Source organism: Pyrus communis, chromosome 2, assembly GCF_963583255.1.
Source record: "Pyrus communis chromosome 2, drPyrComm1.1, whole genome shotgun sequence".
NCBI lineage: Eukaryota > Viridiplantae > Streptophyta > Magnoliopsida > Rosales > Rosaceae > Pyrus > Pyrus communis.
This window is the reverse complement of record NC_084804.1, coordinates 28,209,951-28,222,382: the sequence shown is the minus strand read 5'-3', so window position 1 is coordinate 28,222,382 and position 12,432 is coordinate 28,209,951. Positions and strand designations below refer to the sequence as shown.

Below are 12,432 nucleotides of genomic sequence, written 5' to 3'. Positions count from 1 at the left end.
CAAGTTTCGATGGCCATAAAAGCTGACTATTCATAGAAATTAAAAAGAAAAAGAAAAGAGAAGAAGGAAGATGTGGATGCAAGGCAATGCTTGAATAAGTTGTAACTTGTAGCATTTAAAGCATATTTTTTTCTAACAATATCTTTGCTTTTTTTTTTTTTTTTTTTTTTTGCTAAGAAATAAATTTACTAAAAGAAAAAGCTTCTAATACAACTAGTTCCAATACACTCATTTTTTTTATTAGTTTCATTTAATTTAGCTTTAGATGAATATTAATTTAATTTAGCTTTAGACAATTTTCTTTTGATGAGTTTCATCATCTAAAAGAAAACTTTTTGAATCTCAAAAATATTAAAATTTGTTGCTCAAAGTATGACTATCAATGTTGGGCGGTGATATTGAGGACATAGTTTGATATGATTTGCATATTTATGGGTGTTTTTTTTCCTTTTTCTAATTTATGAAATTCTAATGCATTTTGCTTTAAATGATGTCAAATGGTTGTTGCTCAAGAGATTTTTCAATGTCTGGAAAACGGGCACTACGCTAAATATATGACACAAAAAGTATGGGCAAAATTACAAGTGGTAAATAGATAGATTCTCTCTCCCCATAAAAGTAGCAAAACAATAAAAAATGTTAAGCTTAACCATGGTTATAGTAGAGAACTGGTGTCAAGATTTGAAATGGAGGGTGAGCATACACCACATTTGTAGTGATGAGCTCACCTTCATAAACCATGGTGTATGCTCACTACCACCTTCAAAGTGTGACATTTATCCATTAACATAACCATAGTTAAATGGTTTAGTTTTTAACAATTAATGCAATTGTTGGAGGACCACTTAGAGAATTAAAAATAAACAAAAATTTTGAAAATCTCCTGGAATAACCAAAATGTGCATTAACTCTATCTTTTTCTTTGTGATTGATTGCACTTATTCCTCCATCCTTTTCATCGTCCTTACATTTCTAGCTCCAGGTTTAATCAACTAAATTGGACAAACATTTTTACTCTCTATTTTCTTCAATAAATCCACCATTAAAGGTAGATTTGCAGAAGAAATGCTCTCAAATATGGCCGGGTAGCCTTCTTCTAAACATGTATTTTTGCTACCACATGTACCACCTTCGTGCCAGTGACCATTGCAAATAAGGAATACTGATGTAGACTTTAAAACAAAGTGGTGAAGGCGTCATTCATGAACAAGGCAGTGATAAACATACTTGGAAATTAATTAGGTTTCAATACATTGGATGAATAACATTTTAGTCGAGGTTTACAAATTCCATATTGGCATCTCAGCCGACTCAGACAAGGTGTTGTTCAACTACTTCATGATTTTGTATGTTATTAATACCTTGTGTGTAGGTAGTTTATTCAAATGATATTTTGAATTTTAAACATTGTCTTGTTTCATGGATGAATCAAGGGTCCAAGTAGATCTCTGCATTCTCCAAGATGCACCTAGAGAGCACTTTTTTACTAGTTCTGATAGACCATTGACAATAGTAGTGACAGTCTGCACAATCATCTTCTTGAGCATAGCTGAACTTGAAAGCAAAAATCCGATGAAACCTAGTTCGATTTTCACTCCAGAGAAAAAGGTTATTTTTGCAACTCACAGTTATATGAGTAGGCAATTCTAGTTGTCGTCTAAGGCGTACTTCACTTCTCCTTCAACAGCCTAATCCTATTTGCATGACTACACAAGTTAATATCATGAGAGACTTGAATTTAGCATCAAATATTCTCTAAATTCTAAGCTACAATTTCTTTTAGTGAAGAGTTAGGTTGTCATTTGTAATTGAACACCAGGATATACATGCATTGATAGAATATATAGAATAAAACTCACCAAATTTTCTAGTTCTTGTTGAGCAGGGAAGTTTCTCATAAGGCATATGGCAGTTAAATTCTCCTTCCCATCATTGAAGCTTATGTGTATAGACAAAAAATTTAGGTATCAATGCGGTTGGGGCAGCTTTCCTGGCAAAACTCCAACAAAGAAATACTAGAGCCATAAAGATGCAGAAAATAGCAGAATGTAAGTATCCTGTCAAATTCCAATGGCCATAAAAGCTGACTATTCATAGTTAGTATAGTTAGTATGAAACAAAAAAATTCCATTTCCCTTAGTAAGCGATTTTCAATACGAAGCCTTCAAATACGAGGTAGATGAACAAAAAACTTAGCAAATTGCTACCACTTCCTGCACTCCGTCTTTGATCATTTACAACCCGAACAATCAAAGTTGAAGTCAAACAAGTACCAGTGTCGATTAATTCTAAGGTATTAAGAAGACTAACATCCTCAAGCACCTTTAAAGTGAAGGTAAGAAAGATTCAGTGCATCAATCTTGAGATGTGTAAAACCATCACAGTCGACCAGTGCTAACATCCACAGAAGAGATAGTAAACAATCAAATTCTAAAGCACATTTTGGTCCATGGAAACATTCCGCATATAAAGAGTCTTCAAATTCCTGAATCGTTTGAATGTGGACGGAAGTTCCGCAGACAATTTTGTAAAACTAACCAAATCAGATCTTGACAAGAAAACAAACATGAAGGATGTTGTAGAGATTCCCTCTATATTTGATTAAAAGCTGCAACTCCATGACAAAGTTTCTTGATAAATATAGAATCGATCAATCAATATCTCTACTGGCTTGATGTGCTATAATAGTTCCTTCAAACTTGTATATGGGACCAATGGGACCAAAGTGTACATGATCAACAACGCCTGCAATGGTTGTATGGTTTTGACCTGAGGTGCACCAGCACCAATCATCAAACACAAGATGAGTAAGCATAGCCCATTTATTCTTCCACTTGCTTGATAAAACGCTTGTCCACACTGCCTTCCTAACTGGAAAATATGACAAAATTTCATCCTAAAATCTCTTGGTAAGTTGTTAATTCTGTCCAGCTCTATCCTTATATCAATCGAAACTTGAGTGGTACTCTTTTCATCTCCGATATTTCACAACTGCTTGTCAAAATTCATAAGTTCATGCAAACATTAAAAGACATTTTACATTATTGTGACCTATTTAAACAAGAAGAACATCTCTACTTGATCAGATTAAATTCAATTCGAGATAAGTGTTACATGGGAGTTTCAATTTAGTAGGATCGCATTGTACTACGTGACCTATTAAACAAGAACTATCCAAAGCCATACGTGAAATTAAGACCAAAAGTGAAACCTTAAATAAAAGGAGATGATTACCTTGGGTAGCAGGTAGCAAAGTAAGCATATTGGCCATATTAGTGTTGCTAAAATTTGCAAAAGCTAACACTGTCGCTACAAAGAAAAAAAAAAAAAAAAAAAAACCCCTTTCTAGACGAAATTTATTTGTTGGGCAAAATAGGGTTTCGTCGTCTACTTTTTGCCCAACGAATATTTGTTGAATTTTATTGTGCAAACAACATCACTACAGAGTTTAGTGGATGAATACTAAAAAGTCATCGGCGAACTGTATTTGCCTGAGGAGAATATTTCATTTAGCAAATGTGTGTTGACCAAGTTTCCCTAACGAATCAATCTTGCCCGATGCCATTATTTTGTGGTAATGGTGTCGGGTTTCCATAAATAAAAAATTTAAAATATTTTACTAGCTGAAAGTATTCGTTGGGCAAACTTTTTAATTTTTTTATTTTAAATCTGTCTTATATTAGTTTGAAAGAATCACAACATTAAAAAAAATAAATTAATTATATAAAAATAAAATATTCATACAAATGTATATAAAAGGTTCTAAACTAACTACAACTACTGGGGTGGCTGGTCAGATGACAACTGAAGGTGGCTTGGAGGATCATGAAGGCAAATGCCAAAGGTTTTAGAGTTGTGCCATAAAGCCAAATCCATAATATTGGATATTATGTAACAACTCCTTATTAATTAATAAATAAATGGACAAGATTTATTGGGTTTGGATTTATATTATACAGATAATATACTATGAATGAGTCCCTAGAATTTAAGGTATGGAAGCAATGTCCTAAACGAGATTAAGGTAAACTTGCATTCCAGTCACTTAGTCCTTAAATAAAGTTCCTAACCATTTGGAAAGTAAACTTGACATTGATTATCCAGAAAGGCCGGTGTATATCGCATTATGTTAGTATGGACTCGGGCCACGTGTGTTGGACACGTGATGCATATACATGTGCTTGTCTGTTGAATAAGTTCACTAAACATTAACCACACATGAAGCTTAAACATATGGATGCTTACCAGATGTCAAACATTGCAAAACTTCTGGTTGTAGTATGCAAATAATTCTTTAACCTGAGGCATCATACGTATCTCATGCTTACATATATGAACTTTGATTTCACCTCAAAGCCCTCATTGGTTTGTAGGGCACGATAGTGTGATACTCGGGTTCATATGTATGAGTATGAATGAGATATCCATCGAAGCCATTTAAAGATCCATCTCTAAAACATTTGGCCTAAGTACTTGTTGATCAAGTTATCCTAGCGAGTACATCGGCGTGGCTATTTACTCTTTTAGGTATCTGTGTAATTTCATACTTTTCGAATCTTTCCAGGAGTGTTTAACCTTGTTTAGGTAGAGCCCCATTGTAGGATGGTGGGCAGCGTAATCCCTTGTGACCCGATTAACTATAAGCATCGAGTCACAATGAATCAGTAGTTCTCTTACATGGAGCTCTTCTGCGACTATGAGTCCTACCAAGAGTGTCTCATACTCTACTTCGTTGTTGCTTAAGAGCCTGTTTGAGTATGGAGCCATTTAGCCCCTGCAATACCATTCATGCACCAACTTCCTGTATATTTGACGATCCTTCTACATAAAGTTTCCAAAGGCAGGGGTTTTCTGGAACGCTTTGGGAGCCTGTTGCATTTGTAGCATATTGGGCTGCCAATGTGAATTTTGCCACAAAGTCCACCAGTGCTTGAGCCTTAATTGACATCCTAGGTCGATAAACTATCTCGTGTTGTCCTAGTTTGATAGCTCATTAGGTAACTCTGGACAAGGTGTCAGGGTTGTGCAAGGTGGATCGGAATGGGTACTTAATCATGTAAACGACTCTAAACGACTGGAATTATGCTCGAAGTTTCCTAGCTGCTGTTACCAATGCCAAGATGAGTTTTTCCATTTTTTGATATTTTGTCTCTGGTTTGAGAAGAGCTTTTGATATATAATATACCAGTTTCTGCTCCCCTAAGTCTTTTCATATGAAAACTACACTCACCGCACAACCGGATACGGCCAGTTATAAGTACAAGTCTTCTCTATCAATTGGTTTTGGCAACAATGAGGGTTTAGAAAGGTATTCTTTAAGTTTCATAAAGGCTTCTCGAATTCGTCAGTCTAGAGCAATCCCTTGCTTTTCTTTATCACCTTAAAGAACGGTTTGCCCTTGTTGATGGATCATGAAAGGAACCTGCTAAAGGTTGTCGATCATCTTGTTAGGCTTTGTATTTCCTTCATGGTTCTGGGTGACTTCATTTCTATGATAGTGTTTATAGAATGATTGAAATTGCATCCTCTTTATTGCATCGCATGGAAATCCATCATTGTAATCACACGTTAAAAAGATAAATTGTAAAGTTTAGTCTTAAGTGTTTAGCTTTCCATGTCAAGTATTGTATTTGTGTATCACATGCTTAATATAGTTTTAGACTACATTTTTTTATTATGGGATGCTGCTACTAGGATTAAACATTCAAGGACATGGCTCACCTCACTTCAAAAGGTTTAGTCATGCATGTGCAATTCACGTCTATATTATTCGTGCATTCTGTTTAGTGTTGTTGTCTAGTCAGAACTGCTCACTGATTTCCAGTTGGCTGGGCACGCAAAATAAGAGTTGTCCACATGGGCTTCCTGACTACTTTATGTTGATAGTCAAATCTCAGCCCTTAATTTTTTCTTATCAGTTCGTAGTATGATAAGTGTCCTTGGTAAGTGAAAAACAAACTGAAGCTTTTGGGGTTAAGATCCCTAATTAGGGTTCTTGGTTCTTTGGGGCTTTTGAGTTTCAAGTCTGTCTAGAAAGAAGTTAGAGAGAAAGAGCAGTTATGTTTCTACCTTATTCCTTCTCCTTATTTATGAAACCCTAGTTGCAAAACCAAGTTCATGCCTTAAACATCCAATCATTGTATACTAGAGTTGCATTGTTTTAAGGTTTTGCAATAAATTCTTGGTCTGGTTTTAAGCTTCAAATCCGGTTTTAGACCAAGCTTTTGATTCAAGTTAGATTCTTCCCTCAACTATTTGACTGGAGAATCTAACTGGTCATTTGAATCAAGATTTCATGTGCATATCATAAAACTATATCATATCATTGATCGTGTTGATCTCGGTGCCACAAGGTGATGAGCTCAGGAAGAGTTGCTAATCGTGAAGACTGATGGAGTTCATCTCGTGTAAGGCAAGGTTGCACAAAGGTAAAGTTGCTCCATATATAGGGATCTAAGAAATAAGCTTGTGTGATCTTTGTATGACCTTTGTTTACACTAGTTGATTGGTCTCAGTGGAGAGTCCCCAGAAGTTAGTTTTATTGTGTCACACATCTCACATACACATATATGATACATATATCTATTGAACATTTAAATGGTATATGCTCACAATCTTGCCCACTTGATACATTAATAACTTGCAATGAAATGATGCCTTACTGACCAGGATAGTTTTTGGGAATTTAAATTGGTAATTGAATCTTCGATGTATTGACTAAGAAATCTATCTTAGTTGACTAGTGGGCTTGACTAGTCAGTTTAGCGAATTATAATTTTTAGATATAGGATATTCCACCTGGTACCAATTTCATAATTAAAACAAGTAAATTGAACCAGATCTGTTCTTTTCTCTTGTCCATTGGATTTGTTTAGAGTACTACTGACTTTTCTCGTTTTATATTTTAGCGTCTCACTTATACTATATTTTTTCTTCTTTACGTGGATGATATTGTTGTCACTGGAAATTTTGATGTGATATATAATAGCACACTCAAATTAAACCCTCTTTTTGACAATTGTAGTATAGATATAAGTAGGGATCGTTCTAGGCCGGGGATTAGGAGGGAATGCTAATCTAATGAAAACTGACTCAAAGATACAAAAATATGCTTTAAAACACTTAAACAAACTCAAAAGACTCTTAACTAAACTTATATGACTCAAAACAAACTTAAAAGACTCTAAACAACACAAAACAATCAAAAAGACTCAAACTAGACTCTAGGACTCAATTTGGACGAAAATAGAATTGGTTTTGACTCAAAACACTCAAAAACACTAATTAGGACAGATTTGACACAACTAAATAAAGGGGATTGGGTTTTTGACTAATTTAAGATAAAAACAAGTAACTAAAAGACTTGAATAGGATTTGGACGAATTTGGGAAAAACGATGGATGATTAGATAGCTAGAGGATTCTTCTCCACACATGACACACTTGCATACAAATTGATTTCCAGTTGCTTTTCCGATAAACCATGAACCTCAATACCCCAGATTAACCGTGACATCACTAATTAACCCTCAGATTTTCCTTAAGTTATTGGATTGGATGACATCATACGACAACCCAAAGCATTCTTCAAAAGTCCCCTACATGACATCATAATAGAGATACAATCAAAGATCATTACGTTCTATGAAAATCATAAGTATTGACAAAGCACTTGTAACTATGACATCATGATACTCATGTTAGGAATTTACTTAACATGATTGTGAAAACAACCTTAACTACTTGTGAATATAAGTTTGTAACGATTATGTGAAACTCCCTTATATTCTAGCACCAAATTCAAGCATGCAAATTAAGTGTGCACCCTTAATCAACAAACAAGAATAAGTTATCCATCAAACGGTTAAGTAAATTGCATTCACAATTTATGAAATCACAACTGGAATTAATCAATTCATATTGCAAATATAATCATGGTTTCAAAGTCTCCCCTAGCCAAAACAAAATTAGTTCCTCATGTTTACAACAAAACAAAGAGAATATAAATTAAACATTGAAAACAAAGATTGAATACACCTAGAAACGCTCCAGGTGGCTCCTTCTTCCTTCTTTGCTGCCAACAATGAGGATTTGTGTGAATTTAGGCTCTTGAGGTGTGGTGGATGGTGTGGTGTGAATTTGTGGTAGATGGTGGTGGTTTTTGAGTGTTGTGGCATCAAGTATTCATAGGGTGAAGGGGAGGCACGAATTTGGGCTGAAAAGGAGAGGAATTAGGACTCCAAATCACCAAAGAACAAGGATACTTTCAATTAGATTCCAAGGAGGACAAGGAATGGTCCTTGTGGCAGATTCTAGAACTTCTAGAAGGGTTACATGTGGCATAAACTTAATGCACGAAAATAGGGCTTCTAGAACTTGAAATAGGTGTTTAAATGTGTAGCTAATCCTCTCTAATTAGCTAGATTTAAGTCCTAACCTGATTTGGATAGGGTAAGATAGGATAATGTTAGAGTTAGGAAAGGATAAGGTTGGTTAGGATAGGATAAGATAAGGTTGGATAAGGTTCCTTATTTCTTGCTATTTCCTTATCTTCTTTGCATTTGGACTTCTTTCTCCAGATTTTTAGCCTTTCCTAGCCCTTCTTGACTTCAATTTCGTCCATCCTCTTTGCTCCATGGTTAAGCTATCCAATCCATGCCCAAAACTGCTCCATTTAGCTTCAAAATGCCCTTTCTTGCTCCTTTTTCCATTAGGACCTAAAAACATACGAAAATAGCTTAAAAGACTAAAATAAATAGTAATTAACTCGCTAAATGAAAGGAAACAACATAACTAAGTAGCATAAATATGCTTCTATTAGGCGTTTTTCTGCTTTTGTCAGTAAGTTTGTTGATTTCCTTCGCCAACAGTTTGATATTAAGGATTTTAGCCCCTTCAATTATTTTCTGGTATTATAGGTTACTCGTTACTCCACTGGTTTTCATGTTATGGTCTCCTCTAAACTGGCCTTGACTCCAATTGCTGCCAAGGTTGCTCTCACTACTACATATGGCTTTCTGCTTGGTTCTTCCATTGTGAAATTGGTACCAGGCGGAATATCCTGTATATAAAAATTATAATCTGCTGGACTTACTAGTCAAGCCTGCTAGTTAACTAAGATAGATTTGTTAGTTAATAAATCAAGAATTCAATCACCAATTTCAATTCCCAAAAACTATTCTAGTCAGCAAGGTCATAGTTCATTGCAAGTTATTAATGTGTCAAGTAAGCATGACTGTGCGCACATACCATTTAAATGTTTAAGAGATATATGTACCGTTTATGTGTATGTGAGATGTGTGACACAAATAAATAACTTTGAACACAAGATGTTTTTGGCCAAAAAAGACTCTCCACTGAGTTCAGTCCACTAATGTAAACAAAATTCATACAAATACCACATAAGCTCAATTCCTAGATCCCTATCTACGGAGTAGCTTTACCTTTGTATAACCTTGTCTTACACGAGATGAACTCCTTTGGTCTTCACGAAGTGGTAGCTTCTCTTGAGCTCTTCACCTTGTGGCACCGAGATTAACTCAAATCAATGATATGCTATGTTGTTATGATACGCATATAAAGTCTGGATTCAAATGGCCAATTAGATTCTCCAGTCAAGCAATTGAAGGAAGAATCTAACTTGAATCCAAAAGCTTGGTCTAAAAACGAATTTCAAGCTTAAAACCAGACCAAGAACTTAATGCAAAACCTTAAAACAATACAACCCTAATATTCAATGATTGGGTGTTTAATGCATAAACTTGGTTTTGCACCTAGGGTTTCATAAATGAGGAGGAGGAAGAAGGTAATAAAATAAATGCTTTTTCTCTCTAACTTCTATCTAGATAGATTTTGAACTTGGAAACCCCAAAAAAACAAAGAAACCTAGTTGGGGATATTAACCCCAAAAGCTTCATTTTGTTTTTCACCTACCAAGGACACTTGTCGTACTACAAACTGATCAGAAAAGATTAAGGGTTGAGATCTGACTATCAGCAAAAAGCTATCAGGAAGCCCATGTGAGCATATCTTAATTTGTGTGCCCAGCCAACTGTAAATCAATAAGCAGTTCTGACTAAACAATAACACTAAATAGAATGCACCAAGAATATATACGTGAAATGCAGATGCATCACCAAACCTTTCGAAGTGAGGTGAGCCACATCCTTATTTAATCCCAATAATAGCATCCCATAGTCAGATAATGTTGTCTAAAACTAAATTGAGCATATGGTACACAAATACAATACTTGACAAGGAAAGCCAAACACTTAAAACTAGACTTTACAATCTCCCCATTTGGCTTTCCTTGACAAAATACCCAAGTCTAGAACTAATTTCACTCACCCACACTCAAGAGAAGAGCCAAGGAATGAATTATGCATATTAACCTACATATGAACAACTCTTGACAAGAACAAGTGAAATTTATCATGGTTAAGTATGAAACACAACGAAATTGTTCTCCCCCATTTTGTCATGGTAAGACAAAGACAAGGTAGAAAATGCACAGAATAGTTAAATTTGCTGCAAATACACAGAGAAGAACAACAAGAGCACATCAGATAAAGATATGCCCAAGCAAAGTGCAACAACAATTAGACTAATAACAAGTAGGCACAAAAAGATGCATGGGTTGTGATTGAACTCCCCCACAATGGAAACTCCCCCAGAAATGATGCTTGCTATATGAAAACAAGATTACCACACAAAATTATAGATTTGCACTGATAAACAACCAACAACATAACAACCAGAAGAGAATGAACTAAGATGTAGCTTGAATATCTATGCTTCCAAGATATATGTAATTTGAAGAACACAAAAAGTAGACGTGTAATGTAGTTCTCAATGGACAAATCTTCAAAGGCATACACAAACATTAATAATGAGATTAACACAAGCTCATAGTCCTGCAGTTATGTGTCAAGGTATGGGAGAAGGGATTTGGGATACCATCTTAAAATCATAGATCCAAGCACTTAACCAAAAAGGTCATGCCAATTTTAACCAAGCTTTTAAAAATTCATTCACCTTAAGAGATAACACTTCCTACATAATATAAACAAAGGACATGATGTGCAAAATAAGGTAAAAGCCTTGAATGAAGGGAGCACATTTTGTGATACTTTGAGTGAGACACCAATTGAGAGTTGCTAAGGTCATTTGAGAGAAGGTGTATAATTTATGAACCACCATTCTAAACTATAAAAAGATTAATGTCTGATCTAAGAAAGGGAATTTGAAACATTGACGCACCCCATGACATTGAAGGAAATGATACACTTGAACAGATTTTCTTCTTGATTGATGATAACATGTTTTATGAAGTAAACCCCCCTTTGTTGTTTTTTGAAGTTCCTATACTCCCTTTTTTTTTTTTTTTTTTTTTTTGATATTTTATTTTGGGGAAACACAAAAAGGAACAAGAGAAATGACACTTGGTTTAGATTATAGGGTAAGTAGAGTCACTACCAATCACATAGAACCAAAGCAAGTTTAACACCAAAATCACCCCAAGGTTTGGATGATGGAAACATGATTTTTCAAACGATCAAGACAATAGGGAGAATCTTTGACATCATAGTGAATAATTAACCAAGGATAATCCCAAAAATATCATGAATGTATGACAATTGAGATAAGCATATAGAGAGACAAAACGTAGGTATCTAATGAGCATGCTGACAAGACAAACATAACCTGGAAGCATAGCTATTCAAACAATTTAGTTCATAGCAGAAAGACCAATAGATCGTTGAAGATCTTCGTACTTTCGATTATCTAGGGCTTTAGTGAATATGTCAGTTAATTGTTTTTCAGTTAGCACAAAGTTTAGGGTAAGTATCTTACCTTCCACTAGATTTCTAATAAAGTGATCCCTAATGTTAATATGTTTAGTTCTCAAATGTTGAACAGGGTCTTAGAAATATCAATTGCACTCATGTTATCATAATAAAATAAAATAAAAATAAAAAGTGGATTGAGATATACTGTAGTCACTAAGCATTTGTTTCATCCACATTGGTTAAGTGCAACAACTCCCAATAGCCACATATTTTACCTCGGTAATAGACAAAGAGACACAATTTTGCTTCTTGTTGTTCCAAACTACCAAATTGTTCCTAACATAGAAAGTTCCCCTTAAGGTACTCTTTCGATCATCAATGGAATTAGCCCAATCATCATCACTGAGCCCAACCAGGTTTGTGTTTGTGTCATGAGTATATTGAAGTCCATAATTAGTGGTGCCACACACATACTTGATAATCCTCTTGACTGCTTGTAAGTGAGACTCATTGGGACAACTTTGAAACTGTGAACATATCTCAATAGCAAATGTGATGTCTGGTCTACTGGCAGTCAGATAGAGTAAGCTTTCAATCATGCTTCAATACAGAGTTTGGTCAACATCTTTGCCACTTGAGTCCTT

General features: G+C 35.0%; 1 pseudogene; it reads right to left on the bottom strand.

The window, feature by feature from the left end:
- Positions 1 to 1,400: 1,400 nt before the first annotated feature.
- LOC137724995 (F-box/FBD/LRR-repeat protein At1g13570-like) lies at positions 1,401 to 3,271 on the bottom strand (annotated as a pseudogene).
- Positions 3,272 to 12,432: the final 9,161 nt, after the last annotated feature.